Genomic DNA, 14,675 nt, shown 5'->3' with positions numbered 1-14,675 from the left:
GTACCAAACCAGAGCAAACTCTAAATTATTTACCCTCAACATTTTCCGTTAAATTAGAGGAGTTTTAGTTAGATCCGAGCCCGTAAAATCCCGAGCTAGTGAAGAAGAAGGCGTTGGAAGTTGGGAAGTTTGGAAGTTGGAGTTGGATTTAATTCTTGGTATTCTAGTCCCCTCAAGGTATGTTTATGATTCCTATGTTTGCGTTTGATTTAAGTATCAAGAATTTTAGTAATTTTAAATAAGGAAACATAGTTATGAAGTAGTAAGTTGAATAAGGGTCAAGTTGAGACAAGGGGCTGTTTTGGGAGAGGATTTGGAGTAGAATTGATTATATTTTGATATGTAGGAATTGATATTGTTATTGTTGATGTTGTTGTTGATGGTTGGGTTGAATTGGAATTAAAGGATTACTAAGTTTACAAAGGAGATGCTGCCCGAATTGCGTAAAGTTGTAAACTAGATTAAGGTTGGTATATGAGTACGTTCTAGTCTAATAATTGATACTTGGTCTTGTGTGTAGATTTGTCAAGCTCGGGATAGTAGCATAGCTAGATTGAAAAGCGAATAAGGTATGTTAAGGCTATTCTTTTTTCATTTTGGCATGATCTTATGATATGAGCGAACAAGCATGTAAACGAGCTTCCATATTACTCTACTCTTAGAAGCACTAGGAGTACCTCAGTCTTTGATGATCCTATACCCTTGTTATGATTGTTCCTTCTGTTCTTGGGTCCTGAGACTTCATATATTGATGATGTTAGCTCAAAAGATGTCGATCGGAGGTAGTACAACCTTATGTCACTCCGAGAGTTCTATTTACTCATTTTACTTATGCATTGCATTTATTTATACATATGCATATTGACCCTTGACCATAAGGCATTATATACGCATTACCACCTGATCAACTGGTGTATTGTGATGATGATGATGATATATGGATCGGGCTGTACCGTTACACCTCGGATAGGCTAATGTGAGCTTAAGGCGATTATGAAATATTTACGAGATTAAGGGAAGTATTATATAGCTTAAAGTGCGCACCATAAGATTTTGAAGTCATACGAATATGTGAAATTTAGTTTGTTGAAGGAAGTGAAATGTAAGTCGTGTTCGGAAAGGTTTTCGCTGTAATTGAGATAATATTTATTTGGTGATGTCTTGAGGGGCTGCTATAGGGCCTATTTTATGGTTAATTAAGTATTATGTAAGTGCCAAGAAGGTTCCACGAGGATTGGAAGTCAAATGAATCAACGAGGGAAAGTTTCGGATAACTGGGAGTTGTACGACCACTTATACGGTCCGTATAACTTTATACGGTCCGTATAAGAAGGGTCCATATAACATGACCTTTACAGAAAGGGATGTTTCCATGGTGGTGTTATACGTTCCACTTATACGGACCGTATAATATTATACGGACCGTATAAGTAGTCCGTTTAAGTCCATCGGGCAGATTTTTATTTTTTTGTATAAATAGATGGCCCTCGTTCTTTTATTTCATTTTTCATATTTCCACAAGTCTTGAGAGCTCCAACCCCTTCTCCAAGCATATTCCACTCCAACTCAAGAGAACACAAAGATATAGAGACAAGAATCAAGGTACCCATGTGTTAGAAGTCTTGCTAGGGTTAGTAGGCTACAAGAGTTTCTTGGGTATTGAAGCTAGGGTTTTCACATAAGTTGATAGCTGGTCCAAAGCTCATTCCCATGAGATAAAAGGTTAGTTTTCATGCTTATTTCATGTTATCATGAATGCTTGATTGTTGAACAGCTTGGGTAGAAGAAGAAAGTAGAAAATGAGGGCTAAATGTAACTTTTATGATGTTTTTGAGTAGTAAGCTAACTTGAGTCATGATTCTTAGTATGATATGAGTATAATCTTGTTATGGAAGGTAGAAATAGTGATGAGGAAGCATTGTATGAAAATGTGCTAAGAATGGGTGTGAAGTTGTTAGTATAAGTTGAGCATGCGAACGAATTTTGAAGGCTTAATGGAATGTGATTACTTGATTATGATATTGTGGGTGTTATTATGGATGTTTGAGAGTTTTTTTGTAATACGGTGGAAGTTGACGAAATAGGGGAAACGCTGCCCAATTTTCATTAGATCATGAATTATTCTAGTTTGAATTTAAGAGTATCACTAAGGCTTATTCTAAATGTAGATTGTTCAAGCTTCGACGGTGAACATTAAGTAGTTAAGAATACCAAGAGGTATGTAAGGCTAACCCTTCTTTCATTAAGGCATGATTCCTTTGCTATATACCCTTTCATGAGTTCCATAATGTCCTCCAAATGACTCCATCTCTAAAGTTACTAAAGCTCATGATCGTCGATACTTTCACGATTCTATTACCTCCCTAATATGATAGTTGATCCTCTAAGGATAGATGTAACGAAAGCGATAATGGTAATGATGTTGATGATACTTATGGACTCTTATGTATACGTGTCAATACGGATATAGATATGGACGTATGTACACAATCACACATTAGAAATGGAATGTCCCTATGAAAAGTAAGTAAGTGTTTACGACGATGGTTCTTCTACCTCCCATATTATGCTATTTCTTATGTTGTTTATTATGCTTCTATAATGATGCTGATTATGCTTTACATACTCAGCACATTCTTCGTACTGATGCTCCTACTATGATGTTGATTATGCTTTACATACTTTGTACATTATTCGTACTGACGTCTTTTTATTTGTGGATGCTGCGTCATGCCCGCAGGTGGACAGGGAGATAGACTCGACCCACAGACTGCTTGTTCAGAGACTGCATAGAGGAGCTCCATTTGATTCAGAGCTGCAGCTTTTGGGTACTATTCTTTTGTGTGTGTATATATATATATATATATATATCCCGTCTATATGATGTTACATACTCTCCTAGAGGCTCTTAGACAGTTGTGTATGGTTAGATATCCTGTAGCCTTGTCGGCTCATATTTTGTTTATTATTTTTGTTAGCCTCGTCGGCTTGTATATATAGATCTGGGCATAGTTGTTGATGATGATATGAGTATGTCGTTGCCCAATGAGATTAGTATAATTGATGTATAGAAATCATGTGTAGGCCATGTGGCCCACCTAGATGTGAATGTGAATGTACGATAAGAGGTGCTCGGGTGCCCGTCATGGCCCTCCGTTTGGGTCGTGACACGTACGTTCCTCAACACTAACATATGATATATGGATCGGGCCGTACGTTCCTCGGCACTAACATATGGGATATAGATCGGGTTGTACGTTCCACAACACTAACAGTTATATTATGACCTATGCATATCATACACCCTTCGAGGCACTTTCATGTTATTATACAGATGTTTCCAGATGTTCAGCTACAGATGTATTCAGATATAGAGATTAGCTTTCATATTTCAAATGTCTCTCATGATTCTGATATACTTGTTGTTTTTATGCCTTACATACTCGGTACATTATCCGTACTGACTCCCCTATTACTCGGGGGGCTGAATTCATGCCTGCAGGTTCAGGTAGACAGATAGGCGGTCCAGCTCAGTAGGACTTCCACTCAGCGACAGTCAGTGCGCTCCACTTGATCCGAAGCTGCAGTCCAGTTTTTTTAGATGTATATGCATAGATGGGTATGGCAGGACCCTGTCCCGTCCTTTCTATAGTTTTCTATTCCATTAGAGGTCTGTAGACAATTGTCGATAGCTGGTATGTGATCTAGCCTTATCGGCTCCTATACTATTGTGTACAACATATGTAGCAGCCCGGTCGGCTTGCACTGTCCTTTCTAGTATATTTATATATATGCATAGATGGTTGATAGTTCTTTATGCATATCTCTTGATGTTGTTCTCGTATGAGTCAACATGGTTCAGTTATAAGTCATATGAGCCACTCAGTTATTCAGTGATGTTCAGGTACGAGTATAGGGGTGCTTGGTTAACAGGGGTCAAGCACTCGTCACGACTCATTGGTTGGGTCGTGACAGAGGTGATTGTGGCTACGACTTAGGTAATTCAAATGTCACCACCGGGGACTACCCGGATGAAGTATTCATGTGTATTCAGACTGACCACACTAGATGGCAGCCAAGGTTTTATTGAGCTCAAGATAAAGCTAGGGAAATAAATATGAAATTCTTCCTATTTTTAAATATCTTTGCCATGTTAAGCAAGTATTTTCTTTGCCATGTTAAGCCAATATTTTTGCCATGTTAAGCAAATATTTTAGCCATGTTAAGCAAATTTCTTTGCCATGTTAAGCCAATATTTTTGCCATGTTAAGCAAATATTTTAGCCGTGTTAAGCAAATTTCTTTACCATGTTAAGCAAATATTTTAGCCATGTTAAGATTTTTTTTGACTTTTTTTTTGCCATGTTAAGCAAAGTATGGTAAACGCACGTAATTAAACATCGTACCAAAAAACTTTGTGCCAAAATGAAAAAGAGACGTCCTTTTCTAAGCCCTGAGACATAAGGGCCTTCTCTTATAATGATTAAAGCTTCTTACAAAGAAGATTAAGTTCGGAAAAGCTTAAGAGTTGTTCCACACCAAGTACGATTCGGACGAATATTACTCCGGTGAGACAATCGAAGTTGTCATAGTTCGAACCTTTCAATGGACTAAAATCGGAGGAGTAGGCAGGTGCACCCAAAGGCTCAGGGGCAGAAATCAGTAGATGAACCCGGACTTCGGGGCTCTAATAATTACAAATATACACTTCCTGTCTTTGAATTACTAAAAGAAAATGAGGGAAGTGACGCAAAAACTTAACTCTTAAAAACATTGGAGCAGCCATCATAGAATCATTTCCAAAGGCTTGGAGGCAAAAGACTGTAAACATCATTGTTCAAAAAGCAGAACAAGGACATGCAAGCCTTAGAATAAATAAAATATGGGCACGCAGGCCCATAAAAGCTACGGGGAATCAAAAGTTAAGGGGTGGATGGACCACCCACAGCAGAAGCGGAGGCTCTTGGATCTCCACTCTTGGAGCTGCTATCCTCAAACGATCGCAGATTAGCTATGGCAGACTCAACAGCCACAAAATCCACATCGGCATATAAAAAGGCCTCCTCCAGGTCCAGTTTCTTGTTCAAAGTCTCCTGGAGGGCATCCCCGCGAGACTTCACAATAGCAAGGTCATGCAACAGACTAGCCTTATGCTCTTGGGCAACCCGACACCGCTTTAGACTTTCCCACTTTGCTCGGAGTCAGGCCCGAGAAGCTTCTAAGCATCTGAGCTGACCCCAAGCGGTCTCCAGTTCACTCGACAGGAGGCGGACTCGTGCCTGAAGGTCTTGGAGGTCATAATTTTTGGCCTGCGAGGACTTCTTCTCTTCGTCCAGCTGGTGCTTGGTTTCGTCATAACTCAGCCCAAGGGAGTGCTTCAAGGATTCAGATTCAAGGCATCTTATTCGGAGCGTTTCAACTTCCCGGGGCAGTCGACCATTCTCAGCAGTTACAGAGTCTGGCTCTTGCCGCTTCCCCACCTCGGCTATGGCGGAGGTATGACATGCGAGGATCTAGTTGGCAAGCTGGTACAGTAGGATTTTTAGGTTCAGACCGACCGGTCCTGTTTGTGTGAAAGCCTCACCAGTTTCATTGGTGCTGAAGTGCAATTGTAAGGGGTTGGGGCCTGCATGTTCCGAAAAGGTCGCTGGGCCTCTATGCTCAGAGGGAGCCTCTAACCCTGCCATTCCCGGGGACGGATGATTTTTCTCTCCGCCCTCAATATCGATCACGTCTGATTGTCTTGCACCTCCTTACAAGTATCAATAAAACGGCGTTAGGATCACACACGGGAGCCTATTCTGTCAGGCGAGGCCCCAAAATTTTTTAAGGGACTCTGAGTTCTGCGCTTCCGGCTGCCGGAGTGGCGAGTGGTGGCAAACATAATGTTGGAAAGGGAAGTGGCGCTTGAGGGTATTTTTTGAGCCGATGATCTTTGGGTAGGAATCCCTGCTTGCAGCTAAAAGGTTCCATCAAGGAAAGTGAAGAATCATGAAGATGCATTTTAAAATCTAGGTTCAGAATCTCACCGTTTCCCTCTCCACCATTTCACAGTCAAGCCTTTCCAAGTTCTGGTTACTCCGGTGGTGGCTCTCAGCAGGTCCAGTACCCAGTCAAACATCCCAGTCCAGGGCCACAAAGGCGGCTGCAGAGTTAGATAAGATTATGCGGTGACGAGTAAAGATTCAGGTAAACGAAAGAAAAATGATTTATGGACTAACGAGTATAGTTCCACGTCTCTGGAAAGGGCTCCGGAGAGGCATGGTGGAGAAGATCTGTTCGTATCATCACAAAGAGGTCGTACCAACCCCGATTAAAGTCATCTTCGGCACTGGTTATCAGCCTACAGGAACTGCGGGGGAACAAATAGATCATTCCATCACGAAACAAACACTGTGAATAGAGTTGCATCAAGTGGTCAGTAGTGAAGAAAAGACCGGCATGGTCAGCAAGTTCCTGAATACAATAAATGGTCCTCCATAGCTAAGGAGCGAGTTGGCCTAAGCAATCGTCGTACCTACGGTAGAAGGTCTTGATCAAATTGGGAACCGGTTGGGTAAACTCGATGGTGAAAGGGTAAGTATGGACCATGGAAAACCCCTCTACATGGTGGGTCATCCTGCCCTCATGGCAAGCAACGAGGGTCATGACCTCCGGACCCCAGTTGCAGTGTGTGTAAACTTGGGGAAGATTGTTGACGGTAATTAAGGATTTAATCTCTCCCACATAATCATGATGAGTGTCTATGCGAATATCCCCTCTGTACATGCAGTCAATAGGTAGAATTTATGTGGCTATGGACCCTAGGTCGATCTCTGTAGTAATGGATATGTTGGGTACATTCTCATTCGGCGAACTGTCAGAAGAGCGAGAAGAATAGGGGACTGAATTCACAGGGCTTTGAAGAGACAAGGCCATGGTGTTGGTATTTTGAAAAGAAAGGTCTGAATATTAAGTAAGGGAAATTTAAACTTCATACAAGGAAATAAATAATTTCCTTAAGTGGAAAGATCAGGAAAAGATTTGGGGGCTTATATAAGGAACAAAATCTTTATAACCCCAGACTTCGAGAAGTCGGTAGGGAGGCTGAAATGTCAATAGTCGCCTTCGTTGCCTGGTGACACTTCAGTTAAATGGCGCGACGAATGAGGTCTTAAGACGGTTGGGGTTCGGCGTGTTATTGGCAAGTTCAAATCTCTTCCGCTTCCCGGGAAAATTTGTTCGAATCCCAAGAAGTGGGGGGACTATCTGTATTGGTCAAAATACGAAGGTTACAACTGTACCAATACTGTTAGAACACGTGGCATGGAGGATGTCATAAGGTGAGTCAGCACTGCCACCACCGGTGGCAGAACCATGATACCGGAGAAAGCGCTAGGTCCGGTGTAACGTCACAATGGCTCCGGACCAAGAACGCAATGGTCTATTGTTACGTTCCAGCTCAAGCATTACGGTTACAGTGTTATTACCTTTAATGGTCCTCTTCATTATTCATTATTTCCATATATTTAAAGCTCATTATGAGCAGGGCGGAATACAAGGAATATGTGCCCCTAGCTCTTAGTATAAATAGAGATGGTCATGTTCATTGTAGGGGACACGAGATACAAGCTAATATACTCAGTTCTTACACTTATTCTTTGCAAAACCTTTATTCTTATTGTTTTCTTTGTTAAGCTCCGGTGCCACGGTCTGACCGGAATGAAGGAGCCTTGGTTTGGAATTGACACCTGTAGCCCAGTTTTTTCCTTACTTCTTACTTTGTTTATGCTTATTTATATTATTTCAATACGAATATCATTGTCTTACTGGTTTCTTAGATCCACGTGTCCCTGACCACGTCTATAAATTCAACTAAACCATTTTACTGGTGAACACCTACTTAGTCAGCTAACCGACTTAAAAAATTACAAGAACTAATACATTGTGCAATCTAACAGACCAACATAATGAGAAAGTAAATAATATTATGCTCAATACACCCCTCAAGTTGGAGGTAAGGCTTTCACAGCCAACTTTTCCAATACAGCAACATGTTTTAAGCCAGTGAGAGCTTTAGTCAAAATGTTTGATAACTAGTTAGTGGTGACAATATAATGCAAAATTGAGCCCTTATTGAAGTCTATCTATCACAAAATAACAATCCACGTCTATGTATCTAGTGTGCTCATGAAAAAAATGAATTTCTAGCAATATGTGAGGATGATTGGCTGTCAAAATATACAACAGTTGTTCAACCAAAGATTCAACTGTTTCCATGTTCTTGATCATTTCACAACAATGAATCTAGGGTTTGTATTAATCGTAGTTCAAATGATTCATTTAATTCATGTCATACGCTCCTTCTACACGGTCATTGTTCATATGAAAAGAAAATCTGGGGGAAATTACCTCCTAGAAGAAACTCTAGGTCCTTTCTCTTGAATTCTCGAAGTTGGGTAGAAGTAGGTAATTTTCTATGTTAATCCTTGACCTTCAAAAACTCTATAATACGTTGTAGAATTATATGAGTTTCTCTCTCCTCGAAATGTGTTAATATTCTACCAAAATCTAGGCCCATGGACACTTTATGTGTGGCACAAGCATGACATCAGAAAATTGTTTCTACCAAATGTTGTGCGACACACAAGCATAACATTAGGCTAACCTGGGGTTTTTCCAGGCACTATATGACACACAAGCATACCGCTGCGATATGAAATTTTTCTGTTTCATTCCACGCTATGGCTATGCAACGCATGGTTCCTGTTTAAGACTTTAAGTTCCCGTGACATTTTATTTTCACTACAAGAAGAAAACGAACTGTGACCGAAGAATCTGTCACAATTCCGTCACAAATTCAAGTTTGTGACGGGTTTGTGATAAATTCTCGATCGTCACCATAGTCACTTGTCATAAAAATTTTGTGAAGGAATAAGTTTGTGACAAATGTTTTTGATAAACTTGTGACGCAATGTCCATCTCAATTAGAGACTGATTTTGCTAATCGGTTACACAAGATTTGATGTAATAAAGGTTTAATCCGTCACAAGTAGTGATGGACTAAAATATACAATTCCATCACAAATATGTACCAATTTTTTTTTTAAATAAATAATAATTAAATAATATTTTATAATAATTTCCATAATATTTTATAATAATTTCCTTAATATTTTAATAATATATTAAATAATAAGCACTTAGTTATTGATTATTTACTATTAAATGATAATTAGTTTATTAGTTTTAATTAAAAAATCATATCTCTGAAAGTTGCCATCTCATTCTTTTATACTCCCCCGTTTCAATTTATGTGAACCTTTTCGGAGTACGAGGCTCAAACTTTATAACTTTGACCGTAAATTTTGACATAGATATTTCAAGTTTGTAAAACGAAAATTTATATATCTGAAAACTACATAAAAAGTACTATAAGTCATGATAATTGATAATTCAAATAATTTTGAAAAAATGTAAGAAAAACGTGGTCAAAGAACCACCTCTTAGACTCCCCAAATAGTAATGAGTTTACATAAATTGAAACAGAGGGAGTACTACTTACACTACATGTTTTATCGTCTTCCAATGTGGGACATTTATTTTGCCAAAATTTGTGGCGGAATGATCCGACATAACCGTTAAAAAATTTAATTGTTTTAATAAAAGTTTGACTTGTCAAAAAATTGTAACATAATCTTTATTTCCATCACAATTTTGTGACAGAATTACAAGTGTGTCACATATTTGTGACGAAATTGTAACGAATTCTTATTTTCGCCGTAAATTTGTGATAGAATTATGACAACTCAACATTTTCTCTACAAATTTATAACTGAATTGTGACGGATCATCATGTCCATAAAAAAATAGTAATGGAATTACGATGGATCATCGTATCTATCACAAATTTTTTCACATTGGTGAATTTTGTCATAAAACCGTCACAAATCCATCATAAAATTGCGATGAACTTGTTTGTCATAAATATTTTGTCACAATTTTGTATTTGTCTTGTAGTACATTATTTGTTTCGAGTATTTTAACCCCTATCGCTTCCACTAAGGCATTTTATACGGTACATCGTTAATATGTCCGGAGCACTTTGACCTCCGGTGACTCCTAACTTGTTATGGGTGTCTTACACAACACCTGTATAATTTTAGAGACTGTTTGTAGACAGGTTCTAACTTTACGTTCAAAGAAGGATTTAATATCACATATGGTCATTAAACATATTAAATTTTTTTCACTATGGCCTCATTTATTTTCATTAAAATTAAAATGTCTGAATCTGAATGCACATCTAAATGATTAAAATGTTATCTGTAAATTTGAATACTAATGTGATTATTTAGACTTAAGTTTAAAAGATAAAATTTGACTAAAACTTAGCAAAGGATAGAATAAAAAATGGACTATATATATGTAGAATATTATGTGGACTATAATAGTGTATCTACATTATTTTCTTAAAACTATTTTCCTATATTCCGAAATATTTTTCAAAATTATTTTTTTGGGTGGACTTACGTAGAGTCCTACTTAGGCTAAGACCCTTCAGGTATTAGCCTAAGGGCAAAACTATACCACTTTTATTTTTCGAAAGTGTGTATTTGCGGGAAAATCTGCCTCTTTACTGCGGAAATACGAAAACTTAAGCAATTTTTATCAAAAATAATTCATAACATTAAGGCACACTATTCGAACCGGTAAGTCAACCGTATTTTACGGATCCATAATAACGGGGTGCACCTTCCCCGGGGGATCACCAGAACCCTTACCCATACTTTGGTTAGATTCGGTTTCTTTTAAAATTTAGCCGTTTTAAATGAACCCTTTTCGAATCGGTTGTCCTAATTTCCTAAAAATTAGGTGGCGACTCTAAAAATAAAGTCCATTTAGAGCACCATCCCGTAGAGGTATATTTTTCTTTTTTCCCGGTACGATTGACAACCGTACTTCCCCGGGACACTTTCCTTTTTAAATGAGGCTAGTGCAAATACGAATCGAAAAAATATCGACTCGCTACAATGAGATTCGGGCAGAAGGGCAAGCTAAGCTCGAGGTTCATTGGCCCATTTTAGATTCTTCGTCGTGTTGGAGAGGTAGCTTATGAGTTGGCGTTACCTCCGAGTTTGTCGGGTGTTCACACGGTATTTCACGTGTCTATGCTGAAGAAATACCATTCAAACGGGTCTTATATCATCCAGTGGGACTTAGTCCTATTCGATCAGAATTTATCCTTTTAAGAGGAGCCGGTAGCCATTTTGGATAGGGAGATCCGTAAGGTGAGGTCAAATTACATAGCTTCAGTGAAAGTACAATGGAAGCACTGTCCAGTTGAGGAAGCAACGTGGGAGTCTGAGGCTGATATGCGTAGCAGATATCCCAGCCCTTTATCGAGTCAGGTACCTTTCTTCACCTCATTTCTTCTTCGTTCGAGGACAAACAGTTGTTTAATTGGTATCTGATGTAACGACTTGTTTGGTCGTTTAGGCCCTTTGAACTTTTTACCCCTGTAAACTATTATCCTAGCTCCGTTATAATAACTTTGACTTGCGGGGATGGGTGGTACGGTTCTTGAGAGAGTCCGGAGAGTCATGATGCAAATTAAGGATTTTAGATGCCCTTAAGTTGAATAAGTGAAAAATGGTTGACCAAAAGTTGACTTTTGTGTATACGAACTTTTTTGGGAATTTCGTCGGTGCTATGAGGTCCCAAAAGTTGAAAATAACTTGGTGGGGTGGGTGGTTCGGTTCCCGAGGCTCTGGGGAGCATTTTGGTCACTTGGTTGGAAACTTGACTTTCGGGGTTGACAGGGTCAAAATGACCTCCGTTGGGGATTCCGAGGGCACGGGTGAATTCATAGCATGATTTTACGCTGATATACATATTTGGTTTGTATCTGGGAGGTCTTGGATAAATGTCTGGTTTTGGGTTGGATTTTGTGAAAAACTAGATTTTGTTGGTTTTTGGTGTCCCGCTTCAGTGGTTTATGTGTTCGCTTTTGTGGGCCCGCCTACATGGGAATTAGCCCGCAGATGTGAAAGGGTGAGATGTCAAGTGACTCCGCGGATGCGAGAGCCTCTTCGCGGAAGGGAGTCTATATCCGCGGACTAGGTGTTTGCGGATGCAGACATCGCTAAACAAAAATCCCTTTTTATTTCCCAACTTGAACCATTCTTTCCATTCGCCAAAATCTTGTCCTAGAAAGTGTTATGGGTGAAATTGGAGAACTTTTGGGATTGCATCTTGGGGTAAGTTCATTTGCATTCCCTTGTGATTTATTTATGAATTAGGATTCAAATATATGCTAATTTTCATCTTGTAAGTTGGGGAAGATAGGTTAGGAACCCTAAATTGTTTCTTGATGATTTCTTGTCTATTTCCATGAGTGTTGTGGGAAGGTTTCTTAATTTCTAAGCGTCTAGTCGTTGGGGAATTTAGTTGCTAAGTTGAATCTCTTATTAATTACTAGGGTTTGGATTGTGGAAATTTGGGGGTTTTCCATTAATGACAAAATTAATGCTAATTGGGGACTAGTTGGTGTTGATGATTAGTATGTGGACTTCTTGAGCTTAGGGTTGACCTTTTTCAACTTATAGTTTCTCATTTTACCCTTGTGGGCCCGGGGTAACTTTTTAGGATTATTTTGGGGTTTTTCCGAAAGCATAGCAATATTTATATCATTAGATTCATAGTCTAACGTTGATCGTTTAATTGTTAGACTTTGAGCGTTCGAAGGCAATCCATAAGGGGAAGGCCCAGGTTTGAGGAGTTCGAGGTTCGTGTTCGTCTTTGAGGTAGGTTATGGCTTACCTTTCTTAGACTTTCATTAGTGAATCGCATATGTTATGTAGTCATTGATAGGGAAAGCATGATAGACCTTCAAACATGGTTGTGGTGTTAAATCTACTGGTTTGGTATGAGTTCTGATTATTTGGGCTTGTCGTTGTACTTTAGGAAATTATTAACATGTGTTGTACTTGATTACGTGGTTGTGGTTATGGAGGTTGTGCCAGATCTATTTGTTGTGATTGGAATTGAGTATCTAATACGTTTCCATGATAGTCTTGATAATTTGTGCAAGAATTGAATTGTCATTATGTTGTTTGTGAATTCCATATCATATTTATTAGTTTGATTACATGTGATTTCCTCATTCTTGCATTCATACATTCATACATGATGAAACAGTTATGGAAACGGATCCGAAATGGAAAGAAAGAGAAAGATGAAAGTAACATGATTATTGATATAGTCCGAGGTCTGTATCGGATATAGTAGTAGAGTCACAATCCGAGGTCTGTTCCGGAGTGGCTAGTACATGGACGCCGCGGGTCCTCCATGGGTCATGACTATTGAAGCGATATGTGCTTATAGCATGTGTGTACAGGTTCGAGATATTGGTCATTGCATTGCATCTCATTTGCATTGCACTTCTTACTATCGCATTATTCATTATCTCATTGGGTTCTTGTTAGTGTTGTACTTGTATTGTAGTCAATGGTTGAAGACTTTCTTAGAAACTTGGCAGACTTATGGGTTAGAAGCTTAACCTAGGCTATGACTAGAGAAATTTGGGACATATTGTGCATGTTGATTGTGTTGACTGTCTTATCTGTTCTACTTGTTGATTTCTGTATTTCATGTGTGTTAACTAATCTTAGTTGGTTTATGATGCTTACCAGTACAAATGTGTACTGATACTACTCTTGCTGTACTTTTTGTGAGTGCAGAGTTTGAGACAGTATCGTCATTGAGACCCTGAGGCTTCTTGCTTGAGATCTGAGGGTGAGCCACCTTCCAGCCTGCAGCCCTAGATCTTATCTTATATTTTATCCTCAGACAGTATTTTTTATGTTTCAGACATTTGTATTCATTCCTAGACTCATTATGATTAGAGGTTCTTGTACTGTGACTTCAAATCCTTGGGAAAGGTTTTAATGGACCTAGTATTCTGTACTTTTGGTATTTATGGTATGATTTAAGACTTTTTTTTTTGTGTGTGTGTTATTTATGCTTGATTCATAAATTGATTAAGCGTTGGCTAAGGAGATGGTTCGCCCACCAGGGGGGTTAGTGTGGGCGCCATTATGACCGTGATTTGGATCGTGATATTAAGGAGATCATTGATTGACAAGTACATATTAGCTTTACAAACCATTGTCCATTAATAAAATTCTGTCCACATGTATGCTTTTATGGACGACTTCTAAATATGTAATATTGCTTGAAGTATGAAAATTGCCATCATATTATTGAAAGTGATTTATATATTTGATTTAGTAAAATTATACAAATAATATAGATATAGATATATAGTATAAATACATCTTTTATCTATATTATATTTAATAAAGTATTGGTGTCTTTTATGACCGCGTGAAGCGCGGATATATTCACTAGTATGGTATAACGGGTGAGAGAATTATTAATTTGTATATTTTCTTAATTGGCTATACAATGCCAAAAATTAACAAGAATTTTGTATTTGGGCTATTAGATGCCAAAAGCTAAAGTCTGGGCTGTTTTGTGCCAACAATTTATCCAGATTGCATTCTCGCGTCAATTTTCCTTAAAAAAAATCTATAAGATTGTTATTTTTTAAGGAAGAAAAACTTCTAAATGTTAGATGTATAAGGTTTATTATTTTTTAAATTGTTAGATATTAAAGAATAAAATGTTTTAAAA

This window comes from Lycium barbarum, chromosome 2 (assembly GCF_019175385.1).
Source record: "Lycium barbarum isolate Lr01 chromosome 2, ASM1917538v2, whole genome shotgun sequence".
NCBI classification, from domain to species: Eukaryota; Viridiplantae; Streptophyta; class Magnoliopsida; order Solanales; family Solanaceae; genus Lycium; species Lycium barbarum.
The sequence above is the reverse complement of the archived record's forward strand: the minus strand, read 5'-3'. Positions refer to the sequence as shown.